This window comes from Zea mays, chromosome 3 (genome assembly GCF_902167145.1).
Source record: "Zea mays cultivar B73 chromosome 3, Zm-B73-REFERENCE-NAM-5.0, whole genome shotgun sequence".
Taxonomy (NCBI): Eukaryota; Viridiplantae; Streptophyta; class Magnoliopsida; order Poales; family Poaceae; genus Zea; species Zea mays.
Genome location: NC_050098.1, coordinates 6722910 through 6736433, shown reverse-complemented (window position 1 = coordinate 6736433; position 13524 = coordinate 6722910).

Here is a 13524-nt window from a genome sequence, read left to right as displayed (position 1 = left end):
GGGTGCCAATACCTGTCCCAACAAGTGTTATTTTGTGTGATTATAAGTTGGGATTTGGTTTGGTTGGGAACTAGATAGAAAAATTCATTTTTTTTCCAAACTCCCCTCTGTCTGGGCTCACCGGACCGTCCGGTGTGCACCGGACACTGCACTGTGCAATGTCCGGTGCACTGGCAGCCGCGCGCTAAAAATCCTGTTTCCTGTGCGCTGTCCGGTGGTTCACCGGATAGCTACTGTGCGCTGTCCGGTGTGCACCGGACAGGCACTGTAGACTGTCCGGTGCGCCCATATCGCGTTTTAAAAAAAGGCCTCCAGCCCGAGACTGAGCCAGAGGCTCCTTTCACTCCCCCGCTAGTGCTTCTCTCTGTCTCTCTAGCGTCTCTCCTCCGCCGGCGACCTCCCCCCCACCGGCGACTCTCCGGCGACCTCGTGCCCCTCTCCTTCCCTCTCCGGTGAGCAGCACTTCCCCCCTCTCCTTCCCTCTATTTCTATCGGTCAGTGAGGCAGTGAGGCACTCCTTCTCCACCCTTTGTCCATTTTTCAAATTCCTGTCAAATCCAATGAATCTCAAAGGTGGAATGTGTTCAATTGTCCCCACTGTGTATTCCTGCAGGTTTCTAGCTCCCTTTGGGAGGGTTTCACAACCTAATTTGCCTCAATCTCCCAAAACCTAATTCACCGCATGCCAAGTGTTCGGTGAAATGCCCAAACCAGCCAAAATTGCTCCAATTGAACCCAAATTTTTCAGGCACCTTCACAACACTCCCAGTAACATACTTGCCAAATTTCACGCCAATCCGAGATCCCAGGCTTAAAATTCACCAAATTCCCCGTTTCGAGCGATCGTTTCCGAGCTGAGTGCCCAAATCTTCTTTTCTTCGCCTAAATTCAAACCAAGCACACACTTCACTCATATTCACCTACATAAACCTATTCGTGAAGTATCGGCTCAATTCCATGTCGTTTCGTGCCTCAATTCAAATTTCAAACCTCCTATGGCACTGTTTATCGTTCAAACGTCGTTTTCGCGTCGTTTGGCCTCTCGATCGTCTCGTCTCGTGTTTTCTGTGCCATATTTCTCTGTGTATGTATTTATTCACATTTCATATACTTATGACTATGTGACTAATACGTGCTCACCTCTTCTGTCATTTCAGTGACCTTGATTGCCCGTGTGCCGTCTCCTGTTCTGTCTGGATCGTCACCTCTCGTGTGAGCTTTCCAGGTAGTCATCTCATCTTTTGCTAATCTATCGGACATTTTCGCTCTGTGCTTAGTCACTCTCTCTCATTTGCAGACATCAGTTCAGGATGCCGCGCACGAAGAATGTGTCGGCGCCAGGGGGAGGCGATGATGAGGATCCTCGTCGCCCCTTCAGGCAGGTCAAGGGCAAGACCGTTTACTTGGAGCAGCAGGAAGGCCGCAAGAAGCGGCGTACGGACAGAGCAGCCCGTGCAGCGGCAGCCGCAGCAGCAGCCGCTGCGCAGGCCGAGCTTGGAGATCAGCCGCAGACTCCATCAGATCAGATCGCCTACCATGTTCGTCGTCTCGCCTCCCGGCGCTCCTCCACTCACACCTTTGCTTCCACTCCGCCACCCACTCTGCCTGCTCCCGTCACTCCTGTTGCGCCATCCACCACCACAGCCATACCCACTACCTCCACTACGCCAGCTTCCACTGCTCCTCCTCCTCCCACTCCCGCTTCAGCTCCTCCTGTCCCTCCACCTCGATTCCGGGAGCGCGATGAGACTGAGGTTCAACCACTTGCTGCGGATCCTAGACTGTTTGACCTTCAGCGTGCTACAGCGGCACGAGTATGTAGGTTCAGATACGTACCCGTGGAGTCTTGGTTACCAGCTCAGAGGGACCCTGCAGCAGTTGACCTTTTCAGCACACGTATTCAGGAGTCGTTTTTCAGAGCCCAGATGTCTGCTCAGATAGCTCTGCGAGCGCACCGGCTTTTGGATCTTCCAGCTTTTCTTCGTGCCGCCGGTGCTGACTCTGAGGTGCACCTCACATATCTGCCTGGCCTTCTGACCCTTCTGACCACCAGCGGCAGGTATGTTGAGGAGTGGGTCCGAGTATTCTACGCGACTGTATGGATCGACCCTGACCATCACTGGATGAGGTTTCGTTTTGAGCGAGAGGATGCCACTATCACTGCCAGTCAGATTCGCCAACTCTTTGGATTTCCCGAGTCGACGACTCGACTTCACAGCTTATGCTACGACACCTCTGACCCTCCTCGTCACCCTCACGGCGGTGTGGCTCCGGGTATAGCTCACGTCGCGGCTCTGTTCCGCCCGCCCTTCTCAGATGGGTCGCGACGTTCACCGGCAGATTTCACCACAGCAGCCAAGTACTTATTTGAGCTTATCCGACGGACTCTTCTGCCGAGGATGGGATACAGGGAGGCTACCACACATATTCAGCTTTGGCTCCTTGGTGCCCTGGTCTCTCACTCTGAGTTCGACGTCGTGGACTTCCTTATTTGTGAGATCGAGGACACCGTTTTGGATGGGATTCGTGCTCGTCGGCAGTTGCCCTATGCTCACTACTTGTGCCACATCTTTGCGCAGCTGATTCAGCCTCCTCGGTTTCAAGGCACACTTGAGGCCTCACGCCTCGGCTTTGGATCCTACCGTCCAGCGCCTGAGACTCCTGTGCCAGCTTCTGCTCCTGTTTTTGACTCTCAGGCCGAGGATGCAGCTCTTCATCAGTTCGACACTCAGGCTACAGCAGTTGATGATGATGATTTTGGGGTTCCTCCTCCGCCTCCTATGCCTCCACGCTCACATGATCATGAGGCTGGGAGTTCTAGTGCTGCCCCTGCTGCCCCTCCGGCTATGGACCCTGCTCTTGCTTCGATTCTGGCTCACCTGGCAGCCGAGCAGGCCCGGTTATCTGAGACGATGCTCTCAATGTTTCAGAACATGCAGGACAGGCAGGATGCGCTTCAGCAGCAGCTTCTTCAGGATCGGGCTGAGAACAGGGCATTCATGGCTCTTATGCTACAGCAGTCTGGTGTCTCAGTTTCTCCAGTTCAGTCTGCTCCACCTCCTCCGCTTCACGCTCCTGTTGTGCCAGCGATTTTGTCAGGACCCCCTGTTGGTACTTCTCCGCTCCGACCGGTCACTTTGGCTTTCACCTCTCCGGCTCTCAGCTCTGTCTGCCCGCAGCCGCCAGTGCCACCAGCATCTGCTGTTACCACTACTGCTGTGGCAGTATCTGTGACCACTTCTGTTCCGGCAGCTCCTACAACGCGGCCTCAGTCCGAGTCAGTACCAGCTCCAGCTTCTACCACAGATCCTGGATCCGAGACTGACTCTAACCCTCCGCCGGCGTTCGCTCTGCTGCCTCGACCGCGACCGGACGCGCCCCCGCCGCCTCCTCCCGCTTCAGATGTTTAGGTCCGGGTGCCCTTTTGGTGTTTGACGCCAAAGGGGGAGAGATATGAGTTGTGAGAGCTAGGGGGAGTTAGAGGGTTAGTAGAGAGTCATTTTGGTGTAATATATGTGCTTGCTACTCTCTATACTAGCTTGATGTTTTTGGCTCACAAACTCGATATATACTCTCGTTGCTTATGATTGACTGTGTGTATTATGTTTTCACCTTATATTTTATCACCAGTCTTCTTGTTCTTGTTTCATTGATTTAACTTCACTTTTATATGAACAAGAATCTTATGATGTGTATGCGCTCACTCTTATTATTATGGTACACGTTCTTTCTGTCAAAGATTACTGAGTATAACTAACCATCCTTCCTATTGACAGAAACTTCAAAACAAACTACTCTCACAAAACTTGTAAGGTTGTCATCAATCACCAAAAAGGGGGAGATTGAAAGCATCTAGGCCCCTGGTTGGTTTTAGTGATTAATGACAACGTAATATTATATGTGACTAACGTGTGTTTTGCAGAGACAAATGGTAAGTTAGGTTGCATGACAGGTAGAAGTACTACAACGGTGAAAACAATTCCGGAGATAAGAACTCGAAGCGACGGCTAAAACGACGAAACAAAAGGTGAAGGTCTACGGAGTCCGAGTGTCAAGGAGATGTGGACACTCGCGATTTAGTTAGGTCTTTTATTCTCTTTTAGCCGTACTATAAAGAGGGGTTGTCAATGAGTAGTTTGACCAAGAGAGTTCTAGTGTAGTGTTGGTGCACAATCACACTCATATACAGTGCTAGGTGTCACTCTAGAACTCACTCACAAGTTAGAACGAAAACCGATTTGAAAATCAGCTGAAAAACAAGAAGTAGGGTTTCTGTCCCTTGGGGCACCGGACTGTCCGGTGTGCACCGGACTGTCCGGTGCACCCACTGCCAGGTGGGACCAGGCTGGTCCGAGGAAGAAGCTTCCTCCACACAAAAACCCGAGAGCGCCTGTTTCGGAGTTGAATTTTAGTGGCGCACCGGACATCGCACCGGACTGTCCGGTGTGCACCGGACAGTGACTGTTCACTGTCCGGTGTGCCATGAGTCCAACGGCTAGCTGTCAGAACTAGCCGTTGGAAATGACCGTTGGCGCACCGGTGGCGCACCGTTGGCACACCGGTGGCGCACCGGACTGTCCGATGCGCCATTGCGCAGAAAGTTGCCTGTAACGGCTAGTTGGTGGGTGAGGGCTATTTATACCCCTTCCACCCACCATATTCAATGTCTTGCACTCCACATTTATTCCAGCACATTGCTAGAGCATTGCAAGCACCAAAAGCCTAGTGAGGAGATTAGAGAATCTTAATTCGCGTTTTGTTCCTCATTAGCGCTAGCGAGAGCCACCTAGAGCACACACCACTTGCATTAGGCTTCTCTTGGTCAAGCAAAAGTCTATGGCTTGTTACTCTTGGTGATCGGCATCACCTAGACGGCTTGGTGGCGTTGGGAGCTCGGTGATCACCGTGAAGATCTTGTTGGTGACCCGACTTAAGTTTGTAAGCGGTCTCGAGGGATCCACCGCGCTGGAGTGGCAAAGGATCATCTCGTAGTGAGCACTTGGTTCTTGCGAGGACCAAGGGGGAGCGATACCCTTGCGCGGGTGCTCCAACGAGGACTAGTGGAGAGTGCCGACTCTTCGATACCTCGGGAAAAATTGGAGGAGTCTTCTAAACCTTGCTTTACATTCCGCACTTAATTCAAGCACTTTACATTGTGTATTTGTTTAGCAAGTATTTGAAGTATTGTCTTAGCATTGTTGCATTTCTAGTATTATATTCTTAGTGCTAGTTGTTGGGGTGAAGTTGGGCTCTTGCTTAGCTCTTGCTTAGGTTTTAATTAGTGTTGATTTTTAGAAAAGCCCAATTCACCCCCCTCTTGGGCATCGTGTTCCTTTCAGCCTCATGGAGCACCTCGCTGACGTAGTAGACCGGCTTCTGGATGGTCCAGACCCCTATAGCTGGTCCTGGGCCCTCAGGTTCCTGGCCTTCTTGTGCTGTCCTTTCGACGACCAGCACCATGCTCACCGCCTCTGCAGCCGCCGCGATGTATAGGTACAACGACTCCCCTGGCTCAGGAGCCACCAGTATCGGCAGGGACACAAGGTGCTGCTTCAACTCTTGAAAGGCTTGCTCAGCCTCCATGGTCCAAGAGAATGGATCGGATTTTCGCAGGAGCTTGAAGAAGGGTAGCGCCCTTTCAACCAGCCTTGAAATGAAGCGGCTAGGGGCGGCTAACGACCCGTAAGCTTCTGGACATCCTTGATTCGAGCCGGAGGCCTCATCGCCTCAATCGCCCTGATTTTCTCCATGTTTGCTTCAATGCCCCGGTGTGAAACCAGGAACCCCAGCAACTTCCCTGCGGAGACCCCAAAGACACGTGTCCGGGTTCAGCTTTATGCGGGTTGCCCGTAGCTTGTCGAAGACTAGGATTAAGTCTTCCACTAGGGTCGACCTTGCCTTAGTCTTGACTACGATGTCGTTGACGTACACCTCCACTTTGTCCCTGATGAGGTCATCGAAAGTCTTACTCATTGCCCACACAAATATTGGCAAGGCGTTTTTCAGACCGTAAGGCATAACAACATAGCAGTAAAGACCATCCACTGTTACAAAAGCGGTATGCTTCCTATCTTCCCTAGATATCTGGATTTGATGGAAACCAGAGTAAGCATTTAAGAAGGACAACAGGTCGCACCCGGAGGTAGAATCCACGATCTGATCTATACGTGGGAGTGGATACGAGTCCTTGGGACATGCCTTATTCAGGCTGGTATAGTCGATGCACATCTAAAGCTTCCTGTTCGCCTTGGGGACGATAACCGGGTTGGCCAGCCACACCAGGTGATGAACCTCTTCGATGAAGCCGACGTCAAGCAGCTTTCGGACCTCTTTAAGAAACGGGTGACGCCTAAGAGGGGGGGGGTGAATTAGGACTTCTAAAACTTTTACTAAACTAGGCCACAATTAAATCCCTAGAGCAAAACCTATGCAAGTAATTAAACTAGAAGGTGCAAACTAGGTTTTGTCTAAGTGTTGCTATCTCTACCGCAAAGGCTAAGTTTCAATCTACACTAAATAAGTATGAATACAAGATTGAAACTTAAATGCTTATTATAAATGCTGAAACTTAAAGAGCAAAGTAGAGAAGCAAACTCTCGTGGATGACGCCAGTATTTTTACCGAGGTATCCGGAACCACACAAGGTCCCGACTAATCCTCGTTGGTGCCCGTACGCAAAGGGAAGCCCACGCAAGGGCCAAGCACCACGGTCGAGTAACTCCGTAGAGAGCTGCAGGCCTTCTCCACGCGCAAGTGGTGCTCCGCTTCTGGCTCCTCTCGGACGCTCCCCGCCGTCTCCACCATCGAGCTTCCGGCCGAAACGCCGCGGGCCTCGTTCCCTCCGGTACATGGTGGCGGCCGTGACACAAACGCGGTTGTCACGGTCGAACAAGACTCTCGCCCCACTCGGTACAATTACAACGACTCACGCAAGAGCCGAGGGGTTGTGTGGTTTGTCTAAACTCACTCAACTAACTAGGGTTCACCTAGAGCAAGCGCTAAAGCGGTCTAACTAACCTAAGCACTTCGCAAAGCACCTACGCTAATCACCGAGTGATTCTATTAAGCACTTGGGTGTTTGAGCTCTTGGAAATGTGCACTATATGCCTTGGTATGTTGCTTGGGTTCCCACACCTTCAAATGGCCGGTTGGGTGTAGTATATGAAAGTCGCCTAGAGTGGGGGTGAATAGGGCGAAACTGAAATTTACAAAATCAATCACAACTACAAGCCGGGTTAGCGTTAGAAATAATAATGAGTCCGAGAGAGAGGGCGCAAAACAAATCGCAAGCGAATGAAGAGTGTGACACGCGGATTTGTTTTACCGAGGTTCTGAGAGCACCTAGAGGGGGGGAGGGGGGGAGGGGGTGAATAGGTGATCCTGTAACACTTAAAACTTAAGCCACAAAAACTTGGTTAAGTGTTAGCGCAATAACCGCCAAGTGGCTAGAGAGGAGTCTTCAACAAAACACAATAACCAACAAGAGATCAATCACAGAGATGGCACGGTGGTTATCCCGTGGTTCGGCAAAGACCAACGCTTGCCTACTCCACGTTGTGGCGTCCCAACGGATGAGGGTTGCAATCAACCCCTCTCAAGAGGTCCAAAGACCCACTTGAATACCATGGTGTTTTGCTTGCTTTTCTTAATCCCGTTTGCGAGGAATCTCCACAACTTGGAGCCTCTCGCCCTTACACTTGAAGTTCACAAAGAAGCACAGAGCAAGGGAGAGATTAGCAACTCACACAAGACACTAAGATCACAGCAAATACGCACACACAAGACCCAGACTTAAGCTCAAAAGACTAGCACACTAGAACGGAGCTTAAATCACTAGAATGTCGAACAAGTGCGCAAGAATGGAGTGTGAGTGATCAAGAGTGCTCAAGGAATGCTTGGTGTTCTCCTCCATGCGCCTAGGGGTCCCTTTTATAGCCCCAAGGCAGCTAGGAGCCGTTGAGAGCAATCCTGGAAGGCAGATCTTGCCTTCTGTCGACTGGTGCACCGGACAGTCCGGTGCACCACCGGACACTGTCCGGTGAAGTTATCCTTCCTTATTTGGCGAAGCCGACCGTTGGAGTCTGAGAGCCGTTGGCGCACCGGACACTGTCCGGTGCACACCGGACAGTCCGGTGCACCAATGTGATCGTTGGCTCGGCCACGCGTCATGCGCGGAATCCTCGGCCGACCGTTGCCCCGGCTGACTGTTGACTCACCGGACAGTCCGGTGCACCACCGGACAGACCGGTGAATTTTAGCCGTACGCCGTTAATCATCTCCCGAGAGCGACGAGTTCGCCTGTGAACGGCTCACCGGACAGTCCGGTGCACCACCGAACAGACCGGTGAATTATAGCCGTACACCGCCGTCGAAGTCCCGAGAGCAGCCTGTTCGCCAGAGCCATCCTGGCGCACCGGACACTGTCCGGTGCACCACCGGACAGTCCGGTGAACCCAGACTGAGCAGACTTTGGCTGAACAAAGCCATCTCATTTCCAATTCAATTTTTCCTGTTTACAGCACTTAGACACAATACATTAGTCCATAAAACAATGTACTAAGTCTAGAAACATACCTTTTGACATGATTTGCACTTTGTCCACCACTTTGCATAGATTAGCACCAAAGCACTTGTGTTGGCACTCAATCACCAAAATACTTAGAAATGGCCCAAGGGCACATTTCCCTTTCTATCTCCCCCTTTTTGGTGATTTATGCCAACACAACATAAAGCAACTAGAACAAGTGCAATATCAATGCAAATGAAAATCAAGAGTTGTTTTGAATCAATTTTGGCATATATGGATCACTCTTTGCCACCACTTGGTTTGTTTTTTGTAAATCAAACTCAAATTCCTATCTCTAAGTCAAATTTACTTGTAGAGACATAAGGAGAGGTATTCCAAAGGAAACTGATCAAGGATTTCAAAAACTCCCCCCTTTTTCCCATAATCAACACTTCTCCCCACAAGAGGCCAACTTTTGACAAAAGAGACAATAAGGAGTTTTGACAACCAAAAGCTCTAATCTACCATTTTCAAAATTTCTCAAGTGGTAGCTGATCCATTTATTGCTTTGGCCTTTATTTTCTCCCCCTTTGGCATCAAGCACCAAAACGGGACCAATCTCGGCCCTTTAACCCCATTGCCTCACCAAAATCTTCAAATAAGAGTACAAAGGCAATAAGAGGACATGAGATGAACTTGGAATAAGTTACCCTCTCATCGGAGTGCAGTGGAAGTCTTTCATGGTCCAAGTCCACCTTTTCCCTTTCAAACCTCCTTTGAGACTAAATCAAGCAAACTCGAGCAAACGGTTAGTCTCAAAGGGTCAAGTTGTAGCACAAATCCCCCTAAATATGTGCATCACTTGCACAAGGACTTGTGAGGTCCGGGGAGTGATTGTACAACTTGAGCACCATAGTAAGCAACAAAATGCATAAGGAACATGATCAAAGGCATAAATACATGTATGCTATGAATCAATCCAAGTTCCGCGAATCTAGGACATTTAGCTCACTACGCAGCCTGCAAAAGGTCTTTTCATCTAAAGGCTTAGTGAAGATATCGGCTAGCTGGTTCTCGGTGCTAACATGAAACACTTCGATATCTCCCTTTTGCTGGTGGTCTCTCAAAAAGTGATGCCGGATGTCAATGTGCTTTGTGCGGCTGTGCTCAACAGGATTTTCCGCTATTCGGATAGCACTCTCATTGTCACATAGGAGTGGGACTTTGCTCAGATTGTAGCCAAAGTCCCGGAGGGTTTGCCTCATCCAAAGTAGTTGCGTGCAACACTGTCCTGCGGCAACGTACTCGGCCTCAGCGGTGGATAGGGCAACGGAAGTTTGTTTCTTAGAGTTCCATGACACCAGGGACCTTCCTAAGAATTGGCACGTCCCCGATGTACTCTTCCTATCGACCTTACATCCAGCATAGTCGGAATCTGAATATCCAATCAAGTCAAAGTTAGACCCCTTTGGATACCAGATCCCGAAGCAAGGCGTAGCGACTAAATATCTAAGAATTCGCTTCACAGCCACTAAGTGACACTCCTTAGGATCGGATTGAAATCTAGCACACATGCATACGCTAAGCATAATATCCGGTCTACTAGCACATAAATAAAGCAAAGAACCTATCATGGACCGGTATGCTTTTTGATCAACAGACTTACTTCCTTTGTTGAGGTCGGTGTGTCCGTCAGTTCCCATCGGCGTCTTTGCGGGCTTGGCATCCTTCATCCCAAACCGTTTCAGCAAGTCTTGCGTGTACTTCGTTTGGGAGATGAAGGTGCCATCCTTGAGTTGCTTCACTTGGAACCCAAGGAAGTAGTTCAACTCGCCCATCATCGACATCTCGAATTTCTGCGTCATCACCCTGCTAAACTCTTCACAAGACTTTTGGTTAGTAGAACCAAATATTATGTCATCGACATAAATTTGGCACACAAAAAGATCACCATCGCAAGTCTTAGTAAAAAGAGTTGGATCGGCTTTCCCAACCTTGAAAGCATTAGCAATTAAAAAGTCTCTAAGGCATTCATACCATGCTCTTGGGGCTTGCTTAAGTCCATAGAGCGCCTTAGAGAGCTTACACACGTGGTCGGGGTACCGTTCATCCTCGAAGCCAGGGGGTTGCTCTACGTACACCTCCTCCTTGATCGGCCCGTTGAGGAAAGCGCTCTTCACATCCATTTGGTACAACCTGAAAGAATGGTGAGCGGCATATGCTAGCAAAATACGAATTGATTCTAGCCTAGCCACAGGAGCAAATGTCTCCTCAAAGTCCAAACCTGCGACTTGGGCATAACCTTTTGCCACAAGTCGAGCCTTGTTCCTCGTCACCACCCCGTGCTCGTCCTGTTTGTTGCGGAACACCCATTTGGTTCCCACAACATTTTGTTTGGGACGAGGCACCAGTGTCCAAACTTCATTGCGCTTGAAGTTGTTGAGTTCCTCCTGCATGGCCAACACCCAGTCCGGATCCAGCAAGGCCTCTTCTACCCTGAAAGGCTCAATAGAAGAGACAAAGGAGTAATGCTCACAAAAATTAACTAATCTTGAACGAGTAGTTACTCCCTTGCTAATATCACCCAAAATTTGGTCGACGGGATGATTCCTTTGAATCGTCGCTCGAACTTGGGTTGGAGGTGCCTGAGGTGCTTCTTCCTCTTCAACTTGAACATCCTGTGCTCCCCCTTGATCACACGCCTCCTCATGATGAACCTGTTCATCGTCTTGAGTTGGGGGATGCACCGTAGTTGAGGAAGATGGTTGATCTTGCTCCAATTGTTCCTGTGGTCGCACATCGCCAATCGCCATGGTGCGCATTGCGGCCGTTGGAACATCTTCTTCATCTACATCATCAAGATCAACAACTTGCTCTCTTGGAGAGCCATTAGTCTCATCAAATACAACATCGCTAGAGACTTCAACCAAACCCGATGATTTGTTGAAGACCCTATACGCCTTTGTATTTGAGTCATAACCTAATAAAAACCCTTCTACAGCTTTGGGAGCAAATTTAGAAGTTCTTCCTTTCTTCACAAGAATATAACACTTGCTCCCAAATACACGAAAATAAGACACATTGGGTTTGTTACCAGTTAGCAGCTCATATGAAGTCTTCTTGAGGAGGCGGTGAAGATAGACGCTGTTGATGGCGTGGCAAGCCGTGTTCACGGCTTCTGACCAAAAACGCTCAGGGGTCTTGAACTCTCCAAGCATAGTCCTCGCCATATCGATGAGCGTCCTGTTCTTCCTCTCTACCACACCATTTTGCTGAGGTGTGTAGGGAGCGGAGAACTCGTGCTTGATCCCCTCCTCCTCAAGGAACTCCTCCACTTGAAGATTCTTGAATTCGGACCCGTTGTCGCTCCTTATCTTCTTCACTTTGAGCTCAAACTCATTTTGAGCTCTCCTGAGGAAGCGCTTGAGAGTCCCTTGGGTTTCAGATTTATCCTGCAAAAAGAATACCCAAGTGAAGCGGGAAAAATCATCAACTATAACAAGACCATACTTACTTCCTCCTATACTTAGATAGGCGACGGGTCCGAAGAGGTCCATATGAAGCATCTCCAAGGGTCTTGATGTGGTCATCACATTTTTGGTGTGATGAGAGCCTCCCACCTGTTTCCCTGCTTGACAAGCTGCACAAGGTCTATCTTTTTCGAAATGTACATTGGTTAAACCTATTACGTGCTCTCCCTTTAGAAGCTTGTGGAGGTTCTTCATCCCCACATGTGCTAAGCGGCGATGCCACAACCAGCCCATGCAAGTCTTAGCCATTAAGCATGCATCTAGACTAGCCTCTTCTTTTGCAAAATCAACCAAATAAAGTTTGCCATCTAGTACACCCTTAAAAGCTAGTGAACCATCACATCTTCTAAAGACAGACACATCTACATTTGTGAATAGACAATTATATCCCATATTGCATAATTGACTAACAGATAACAAATTATATCCAAGCGACTCAACTAAAAACACATTAGAAATAGAGTGCTCGGATGAAATAGCAATTTTACCTATCCCTTTTACCTTGCCTTGGTTCCCATCACCGAATATTATTGAATCTTGGGGATCCTTATTCTTGACGTAGGAAGAGAACATCCTTTTTCCCCCCGTCATGTGGTTTGTGCATCCGCTGTCGATAATCCAGCTTGAACCCCCGGATGCATAAACCTGCAAGGCAAATTTAGGCTTGGGTCTTAGGTACCCAACTCTTGTTGGGTCCTACAAGGTTAGTTACAATTGTCTTAGGAACCCAAATGCAAGTTTTATCTCCCTTACATTTGGCCCCTAGCTTCCTAGCAATTACCTTCTTATTCTTTCTATAAATGGCAAAAGAAGCATTGCAAGCATGATATATTGTAGAAGGTTCATTAATTTTCCTAGGAACATTGACAACATTTCTCCTAGGCATATTATGAACAACATTTCTCCTACCAACATTTCTATCATGCACGTAGGAAGAGCTAGAAGCAAACATGGCATGAGAATCAAAAGCATCATATGCATTATAACTCCTATAAGCATTTCTAGATTGTCTCCTGTCATGATACATAAAAGCATGGTTCTTTTTAGCATTACCAGCCATAAGGGCCTTCCCTTTCTCCTTGGTGGAGATGGGAGCTTTATGGCTTGTTAAGTCCTTGGCTTCCCTCTTGAAGCCAAGTCCATCCTTAATTGAGGGGTGTCTACCAATCGTGTAGGCATCCCTTACAAATTTTAGCTTATCGAAATCACTTTTGCTAGTCTTAAGTTGGGCATTAAGACTAGCCAATTCATCATTTAATTTAGAAATTGAAACTAGGTGTTCACTACAAGCATCAATATCAAAATCTTTACACCTAGTGCAAATCATAACATGTTCTACACAAGAATTAGGTTTATTTGCTACTTCTAATTTAGCATTTAAATCATTGTTAACACTTTTTAAAGTAGAAATGTTTTCATGACAAGTAGATAGTTCATAAGAAAGCATTTCATTTCTTTTAACTTCTAAAGCATAGGATTTTTGTGCCT